This window comes from Siniperca chuatsi, linkage group LG12 (genome assembly GCF_020085105.1).
Source record: "Siniperca chuatsi isolate FFG_IHB_CAS linkage group LG12, ASM2008510v1, whole genome shotgun sequence".
Lineage (NCBI taxonomy): Eukaryota > Metazoa > Chordata > Actinopteri > Centrarchiformes > Sinipercidae > Siniperca > Siniperca chuatsi.
Window position 1 is genome coordinate 5,751,885 of NC_058053.1, and position 10,164 is coordinate 5,762,048.

Sequence of the window (10,164 nt, forward strand, 5' to 3'; positions counted from 1 at the left end):
TGTCCAACAAAACAATAAAGTGAAGATAAAACTACAATCCAAATCTGTGTGTTTCAGGAACTTAGCTGAATTTTCCACTGCCATGCTGTTCACCGAGATAAACCATTCACCATATTTTGTTTATGCCAAGTCTGGTCTATGTATGTGTGCCTATGCTGATGTTAGTGTGTGCTGGATGTGTGTTCCCTATGAGCGCCCCTTTCCTCTCCCCTCTTGTTTTTGAGCTCTGTGTCATGGTATGGGGTGCACCGACATGGAAATGTGGAAATCCCTGTTTCAACAATGAGCTCATCTGTGCCCTGGCATGATGCCCTGGTCTCCCTCTCAATCTTTCTCTTTGTCACCATCACTGTAAATATTTCGTTCACAGGAACACAGTCAATCTAACATGTTTTAAAGTCAAATGGTGTTCAACAGAATATGTCAGTGTGTTGCAACAGGAGTGGTTGGATGGCTGTGCATTTTCAGAAAAAAAAGGGGGGAGAAGCATGTGTGTTTATCTGTGTGATTAAAACCTACTGCCTTGGAACTATGACAAGAATCTATTTTATCACTGCAGTGGAAAGCATTCCAGCCCACACCTGAGTTTTATTGGATTCTGTCAGATACAGTAAAAGCTTGGTTAGCCACCATCTCATCTAAGATCAATACAGAGTATTCACACCCTTAAACTGAGATTAGGCTTTCTGCAACTACTTTTATGTACACACAGAAAAGACACGCCTTAGAACAGTATTACAGTATGTTTGCAGAGTCCACAGTCCTCCTCAGATCCAAACCACTTCAACAAAAATACAGGCACAGTTAGCCTAGCTTAGCACAAAGACCTGGGAAACAGCTAGCCTGGCCTTGTCCAAAGGTAAAAACCTGCCTACCTCTGCCTCTAAAGATCGCTCATCAGCACGTTATATCTCGTTAATCTGTACAAAAACCGAAGTGTTGTGGGATGGGGGGGGGGTGGTATTTGTGGACTTGTTGTTTGCTTCTAACAGAACCAGGATAGCTGTTTCCCCCTGTTTCCAGTCTTTGTGCTAAGCTAAGCTAAGCGGGTAGCTTCATATTTATACTCTCGGCAAGAAAGTAAAAAGTAAATATTTCCCAAGAAGTCAAACTATTCCTTTGAAAAAAGCTGGTACCTTCATTGATACGATAGCCATAGTTTGCCATTTTTCTGTTTCTGCTCAATCTTTTCACTAGCTATACATGTAGTCAGAAGTGTGCTGGACAGATTCTCCCATGTCAACATCCAAGACTAACACCCCTTCTTGAGGTTACTCACTCCACAAGCTTCAAAGCTGTCGGAGTAGAGTGGAAGTGCTAGACGCACACTCACCCAAACAAATTTCCTTCCTCCGATAACTGAAGACCCCTGTGTTTCAACCCCTCTCTCTGTCACTGCTTCTCCTTGGATACACACTTTTGTCAACATAAAAGTGTGACCTCCCGTTCCTAGCTCTTGACTTTTCCCACTTTCACTCCTGGGATAGAGCGGGGGACATGATGCTCCCATCCTGTCATTCTTCCAACTGTCCCCCTCCTTTCCTTTCCTCTGCTCCCCCTTTTATCCATCCCTCCCTTTCCCCCTTTTCTTCCTTTCTCTGTAACTTATCTTCTGCATTCCTGAATTCCTCCAGTGTTCCCGATGGTCTGGGACATGTTTCATACATTGTTGTGTCAAGGAATGTTGTCTTTCCCTTGCCTGTTTTGTAACAACACTTACTATGTATTTACGGGGTCTTTGTTTGCTGCTAACCTTCCTACAGTTACATATAATAGAATGTACTTGAAAAATAATTATGTCACAGCACATAAAAAAAAAACAGCTGTTTTAACAATGAGTTAAAAAGCAGCAGCTGGATAGACATCTTTACAAGTCAGCTTGAAAAATTGATGTATTTGCCCTCTGGAGGCCAATAAATGCTAGTGCATGACCTAATTCTGACAGTTCAGTGAGCGTTAGACCTTTGTAAAACAGAGCAATAGCCAGTATGATTTTTGACTACATTTTCAATCATACTTCATGTCTTTATATTCTGCTAAAGGTGATTATGATTGACCGCCCTTCAATATCTTTTCTCCTTTTATTGACAGTGTTGTTTTGCTTAAGAAAATTTCCATAATCAAAACTGTAAAAATTCTCTAGAAACGAATACTGCAGCAGAAACAGCAATCAGCATATTATCATATTGTCATCATTTCAACTAACATGCCGCTGCAAGTCGCATCATCGAATGAATGAGCTTTGTATCCTGGGAAACCTTCCTGGAGTTGCTTCAAAGCCTTCAGCAGGGGGTGTGGTATTGCTGTAACCGTTGGATGTTGGCAGATTACCTGGGTGGATGACTGGTTTTCCAAGAATGGTTAACAAACAAGTTTCTTTGAATATGAAACCCAATCTAATTCAATGGAGGATTATTTCGAATCTTTGCATAAATAATGTATGTTCCCTTTCTTTTCCTAAAGGCAATCTTACTTTTTTTTTTTACCTGAAGCACCAACCCACAATGCATTTTTGCATACAAAAAGGCGGAGAAGATGGTTAACATTTTATTCTGGGCGGGAACAACTTCTTACACACTTTAACCCCTACACAGCAGTTTATTTCAATCGTGTTTCCCTCTCTTTGTTTCACCTTTGCATGTTCTACAGTCCTTGTCATTGCTAACTGCATCCGTTGGCTTAAGAAGATGGTGACATGCTGCGTGTCGTCCTCTGTGTTGTTCCAGGCCACATGTTTGTGCCCGCTTGATGAGGATACAAGAATGCAACTGAAATACCTTGTGGCAGACTTCATGGGGACTTTAATGACGGTTTCTCACATGGACTCATGTTAATGTTAATGTTAGCGTAATGTCTGCATTTCTTCTTACAGTTGCTTTGATTCTGTATGTGTGTTTACAGGTTGGTAAATGCTCAGTATATGTGGTCATATTGCAGGTCCTGCATGGGGTAAAATATAAAACTATAGAACAATACTAATAGTGATAAGAATGAACTTTATTTGTATAGAACTTTTCAAAACAACTTACAAAGTGCTTCACAGAGCAAAAATGAAGACAATAATATGAGTATAGCAGCGACAGCAATATATAAAACATAAGATAAAATACACTAAAATGCAGATAAAATGTATATAAAAAATGCTTAAAAAACAGCAACTGAAAGCAGGCTGGAGGATGTAAACATGAAAATGCTTTTCTGTAAAAATATGTAATATGTTATAAGTTAAAAGTCTGTGTTATAAGTTTTGCAACTTCTATTTTTTATGTTCTATGTGGTGCTGCTATTTTGGACAGGACACTCCTCTAAAAGTCATTTATATTCTCAATGAGGTCCTTTCCTGGTTAAATAAAGTTATATATAAGAAGGAACTTGAAGGTTGACACTAAAGTAGCAAGTGTGAGTTTCTCAGGGAGCCTTGATAGAGAAGGCTCTCTCTAGTTTCAAGCCTGGATGTAGCAGCCAGGAGACCCATGCTAGAAGATGTCAGGTAGTGATCCGGCTCATAAGGGATAAGGAGTTGGGGGCAGAGGTAGTTCAGCCTTCAAAACAACGATTTTTTAAATTGATTTCTGAAAAACTGGTAGCCCATGAATGGAGGCTAAACGTGAAGAGCCACTGACCACTGAAAGTTTAAAACTTTATGCAAATGAATGTGAAAATCGCCCTGGGGGCTCTGCAATGGCTTGCCGAAAAACTGACAACGAAAAAAGTGATGCAGTGCTGGGACAGTCATAAAAATTGTTCGAGAAAGTTGTACGTTGCTTACTTACACAATGTCTGCTAACGAGCAAGCTACTCGCTTTTTTGCTAATGCTGACGTGCCCACATAGACGAGCGAGAAGTGGCGGAGGCCCCCAGTGGGTCTTCACTTTAGGAGAGGAACTCCACCAAATTTACACACCAGTCCACACTGTGAATTTTGTCCCTTATCTTTTACAGTGGATTGGCACTCAGGGTCACGGCCAGAGGAGGAACTTTAAAATGATTTGTATCTTGGGGGAGGAACTGAGGCATGTGTAGTTTGTATTTTTCTGTATTAAGTTGATGTTATATCTAGAATTTAATTATCTGTGCGCGCTGTCATGGCTTTGTAAATTTTAAACTACAGGAGAGAACCAATTTGTTTTTTTTTTCACTTGCTTCCTCATACTTCATAGTCAGTTTTGTTCACTCCAGGTTATGTAATATCTGTAAGAGACACAACAAACAGGTTCCCTGATCAGTGCTTAAATGGGACCCCTAATGCTTGTGATTACCATCAACAGTCCCACACAGGTGGTCATACCTATGATGAGACGATGAATGCCCGGCAGTGTTTGATTTGTATAACCAGCTCAGACTGGATGTCTGGTCGCACAGTGGGAAAGAAGGCAGCAATGGTACCCTTTTGTCGCTGAATCAAAGGCCTCCATAGAGGGGAAAATGGCATGCTGGGACCAAAACAGATGGCGATGGATCTTTAAATGACCCTTTTTCATAGACCAGCGTGTGTTAGACACACGCTCACTTAAAGGTGGCCTTGTGCGTTTCAAGAGGAGTGTGTGTGTGGGATTTCTGTAATGCTATCAATTCTGAAGCTAATGGACCAATTTTCGAGGTGTCGAGATTTATACACATACCCTCAGAATGTGAGGAAATGCCTTGAGTATGTGTGTGTGTGCTTGTTTGTTCGAGTGTCTATGTTTTCATGTGTCCAACACCATCAATTTTCAAACCAATGGGCCAATCCTTCCCTGCCAAAGGAGTTGAGGTACAGTTTGTTGATTGTAAAATCAATGTGAAGGCTCTCCTGGCCAGTCATTCAGCCTGATGCGTCCTATAGTGTGGATTCCTGAAAGACAGCCACGTGTCTCCCAGCAAAATGGTTTGATTTTGCTCTTATTTCATTCATCACAGGTGCTTCTCTCCACACCATTGGTAATTTCCCATAAGTGATCTATCAAGTAGGCCTGGCCGTGGGAAGTAGGGTTGCTGCGGGGGCTGCAGCGCCCCCTGCTGGAAAAGGGTCGAGCTGCAGACATGCACAGCACTCTGGCAGATGCAAAATGTTAAACGTATTAAAACATTTGCAATAATGTTCCTGTTGTTATTTACCTATTAACTGAATGCTTGAATGAAGTTTTGAGAAATAATTAGCAATACTGAATAATTATTAATTACTAAAATAACGCCAAGCATCATTGTCAACGGACGGTACCTCCTCAACCCCTGAGTGTTAATCTGACTGGAGCACCCAGCTCAGGGTAAATCCTGCATGTTCAAACATGCTGTCTAAACTATGCATTTCTAAGTGTCAGATTCTAAAGCTAAGTGTTCTGTTAGGCTCAGTAGGTGTTGTGTTGAGAATGTGTGTGTGAGGAGTTATTTCTGTGTGCCCTGCCTGTTGCGTCTTGCAAACAGAATGAGGTTTTGGATGTATTTGTTCTTTAAGGTCTTTGTCTACCACAAATGAACCCAAGGCCATCTGAGATTCATTGCAGGGCTCATCAATGTATGGCCACACTTTTACTCCTCTGTATTTCACTTGTACGTTACAATATAACACAGGGTAAAAATACACATACAGTCCTGTAAATTGCACCTCTGTGCTTACCTTTGTCATTAAGTACAGGGTTGGTGGGACCGCTAAGACCTCACCTGAGTAAAAAAGGACCAAGGGGTGGACTTTACCATTAGACAAGGTGGGCAGCTGCCTCGGCCCCCCCCTAACAGCTACAGATGCATTAGAATGTTTAGACATAATACATATAACTCATATATAGCCTACAATAAATTACTAAATGCTCTCAAAGCACTTATTTTACCATTGTCAATGTGCCACCCCCCGTGCACTACAGATCAATGGATTATTCCATCAATAGGCACAGCTGTGCAACACACACTTGTTGCAAAGGTGAATCTCTGGTGTTTAAACCCTGAGGTATTGCACAATTCAACACAATGTCTAACACTGAAACTGAGTTATCCCAGTGGGCATTCCTACAGTAAAGGAAAAAAACAAGTAGTCATTGTAAAAATCAGAAAGGACATTATGCATAACTATCGTAGAAAAGGTTTCAGTCGTAGTCATCTGGACACTGTTTTCAGAATCAAGACGTTTCGGCTCCCATCCGGAAGTCATTCTCAATTGTGAAAAAATTGGACGGGAACTGGAAATTTAAGCTACTATTTCCAGTTCCCGTCCAGTTTTTTCACAATTGAGAATGACTTCCGGATGGGAGCCGAAACGTCTTGATTCTGAAAACAGTGTCCAGATGACTACGACTGAAACCTTTTCTACGATAGAACACTCCTGGACGAATGAGGGACTACACCGTATTATGCATAACTGATGAAAAAAGAAAGTATTTGGAAAGTTCCTAAATATCTCTTCTGTTTTTTATACACTGTGGAATATTCAAGTGGGTAAATCTCTGTAGGTTCGTTACACGAGCGACCTCTTTCACATTTTCACATATATAACAATGATATAATAAGAACGCCAGTTAAAGCTGAGTAGCTAAGGAGTGCAAACATAATGTTGTTTGTCAGGTAAAAGCTAGCTAAATATAGTTTCTTGTTGTGTGTCAGGTGTGAATGCTAAATTATCTAAATAAATGCAACCTGGTTAATGCTAGGTGAAGTGCGGGTGATGTTAGCGTGTTGTAAAAGTTAACATTTATTTTACTTACTTTTTCTCTCTTGTGATGTCAGTGTCAGTGTTTTATGTGTGCCTACACTCTGCATACTGCCTTCAAAACGTTTACAGAAAATACAAAAATATAAACAACTAAAAACTTTCCTAAAAAACACACTTTCCAAAAGCATACTGTTTTGAGAAGGTAACGGTACCATAACTTAGGTGACAAACACAATATCAGAATATAAAATACAACATGCTGATCTTTAACGGCACATTAGCTGACTAACATTGATCTAACATGAGCATTCATTTGGATTCTAATCTATTGTCTTCAGACCTTGCTAATGTTTTTTTTTTATCTTTATGTTCGTCCTCTCCACACCCCACTAATGTTCAAATGCATTAGTTAGTTACCAATGTCTTCATAAAAGACTGAAGATAAAGCTATAGTTTCCCAGTGGGACTTGAACATTCCACTTTCTGTAGGGCTTTCTTACACATTGGATTTATTTCACTTGTAGCATATTTATAACAGAAGTTATGGTACTGTTACTAACTCATTCTGAGTGAAAAAGAGATAAATAACTGTCAAAGTAAACCTATTTGCTTTTACAATTTAGTGGCTGAATAGTGATGCACCTCGTGCCTGGGGACCCTCCTGTCTTCCAAGTCACAGACCTGGAGTCCCCAGATGTGAGGTCTGCAGTTACACCCTTGGACTTGAGGCAGCAGAACCACTGTAAAGTGCCCATTCTGTACTGTTGGCAACAGTTTTGTGTCAAAATTGAATCTAAAAAGACTAACATGAAATTTCAAGTTGCATCCAAGATTTAAAACTGGTGCAGTATGTTCCTCCTCCACCAACAATCTCTTGCAAGTTGTTCCTGGAACTTAGTGCTCAGTCAACCTGCACTTTGTTTAAACATGATCATGCAAATCCAAGTAATAGTGGCAAATGCACCCACAGATGGCAGACATAAAAAATCACATCATTCTGCCTACATATGAGTAAAGTCTTTTATTTCTGGAAACAAGGTGGGATTTCCCCACAGCCCAGCTGATTATGTATTACTGTTTTAAGTAACTTCCCTGTGTATGGCACGTCTCGTTTAAAGTTTATTTTTTTAAAGTAAGTAAAAGTGAAATCCACTGTGGGATGATCTTGCTGTCCATCAATGATAGCATTCACCACATTCCTCGACCTCAGATGAGAGCAGATACTCAGACATTCCCAGAGATTTCCTTCCTACTCCTCCCTGGTCTCGGGCCCACTGGATTTGAGCTGAAACCAGCAGGAGAAGACAGGAAACTGACAGGATTACGCTGACTGGGTCTGCTGGGCACTCTGCAGACACACACATGTGTATGCAAATAGGGGTGTACCCAGGGGTTGAACAGCAGGGTACGGAGTCTGGGAGGTGTTTTTTCCAGGGTCTGTACTCCGTAGTAGTAGACTTTTTATTTTTTTATTTGGGGGAGGGGTGGGGGAGGGAGATGAAGGTGAGAGTATGGACTGTGGGACTAGATATTCTCCATTGGGTATTTCAAACAGCCTCACAGACTCTTCCTAATAGGTTTCAGGAGGTCAAGTACAAGGCTGCTGCTGAAGGTGAGAAGGAGAACAGAGGTGCTCTCAGGGCTGTTTAGATCAGATTCAGCACACATAGGCTATTGCATATAAGTTAATAAAAGACAGGGGATCTGCCCTTCAGACAAACCAACACATGCCTGTATTGCATGCCGACAGATCCATTAAAAACAGGCTGGGAACATTTTTATGTTCCCAGCCTGAATGACCCATGGGTGACCCTGAGCACAGTTCCACCTGAGAACTTCATATATCAACTGTGATCGTTTCCCTTATTAGAATAGTTGTGTGTTGTTTTTAATAGCAATGTGACTTTGATGTTTTCAAAAGCTTGAAATCTTGAGGAATATGATGTTGTGCACTTTGTCCTTGGTGGCTATAGACAATACATCGACTCATTATGTGAATGAATGGCTTTAGTTTTTATTAATGGGTAACCAGGCAGTGTTGGGAAATTTTTTTTAGTATATAATAAAGTAAAAAAAAATTCACATTGTAAAATTACTGCATTACAAAGACCTGCATTAAAAATGTAAGTATGAAAAGTAAAAATAATCATTATGCAGAATAACTTAATGAGTGTTATATTGTATTATTGGCTTGTTATTACTGGTGCATTCAATCAGTCAAGTTTATTTGCATTAAGATGGTGTAGTCCCTCATTCGTCCAGGAGTGTTCTATCGTAGAAAAGGTTTCAGTCGTAGTCATTTGGACACTGTTTTCAGAATCAAGACGTTTCGGCTCCCATCCGGAAGACATTCTCAATTGTGAAAAATGGTCAGAGAAATTTAACCTACTCTGTGTTACTTAAGCCCTGCCCTCAGGAAGGAGTCTTCCTGATTATCTGCTAATTACCCTGCCAACTAGGCAGGTTTTCACCTGAAACTAGGCAGGGTAATTAGCAGATTAGCAGATTTTCACAAAAATGGCTATTTTGTGAAAAAAGAAAACTCCTCTTTGAACAGAAATGGTGGTCTGAGATTCAATCTGCCCAATGTTTACCACAGTGTATTAGCACCTTGGTCAAGCCAATCATATGCTAATCAGGTACTTAACTGTGATGTGGGAGGTGCAGCCAGAAAACAATAGGCCTGATTACTGATTACTGGGCCATCATGGAAACAATTAGGTCAGTTTCAGGTGAAACTAGGCAGGGTAATCAGCAGATACTCAGGTAGACTCCTTCCTGAGGGGAGGGCTTAAGTAACACAGAGTAGCTTAAATTTCTGAGTTCCCGGTCCACAATTGAGAATGACTTCCGACTGAAACCTTTTATTAGCATTAATATCCCAACAGCATTGCAATGTTATAGCTGCTTAAAAACATGGAGGTATTTTTAAGCATTTTATAAAATGTTGGGTAGTTGAATCTATAACAGTACAGCATGTTTCATAAGCTAATGTTTTGAGTCCAAAATCAGAATCTGCCAACTGACTGTCAAACAAAATGCAGTGGAGTAAAAAGTACGATACTTTCCTTTGAAATGATATGGAATAGAAGTATAAAGTACTGTTACTTCTTACTTACTTTCCACCACTTTAATCCAGGGCTGTTGTTCTGGACCTCAATTTTGAATGTTTAACCTTAAATAGCTTTGCTAGGAAAAACATATTGGATCATAGCTCGTTCTTGTGTTTACACAAGATGTATGCTAGTGTAATGAACAGGAAGACTGCTGTAGTTTTTAACTATATATCCACCTTGTTTATAAGAGGGCTCCTATCCTCATTTCTGACGGCTGCAGACACGTTCGAGGTCTTGAGTGAAGTACAAATAAACGCACACAAAGACAACAGCCAGAACATTTGGGTTAGCCTACTTACATACTGCCAAAGTCAAATTTGCATGATGCTGTTTATACAGCTACCACTGTGTGGCTGGCTATATATTAATATTCTGCAGTTCAAACCTTTCTTAATTCAAGGTTATCCCCGCTGTGAAAAGTGAAAC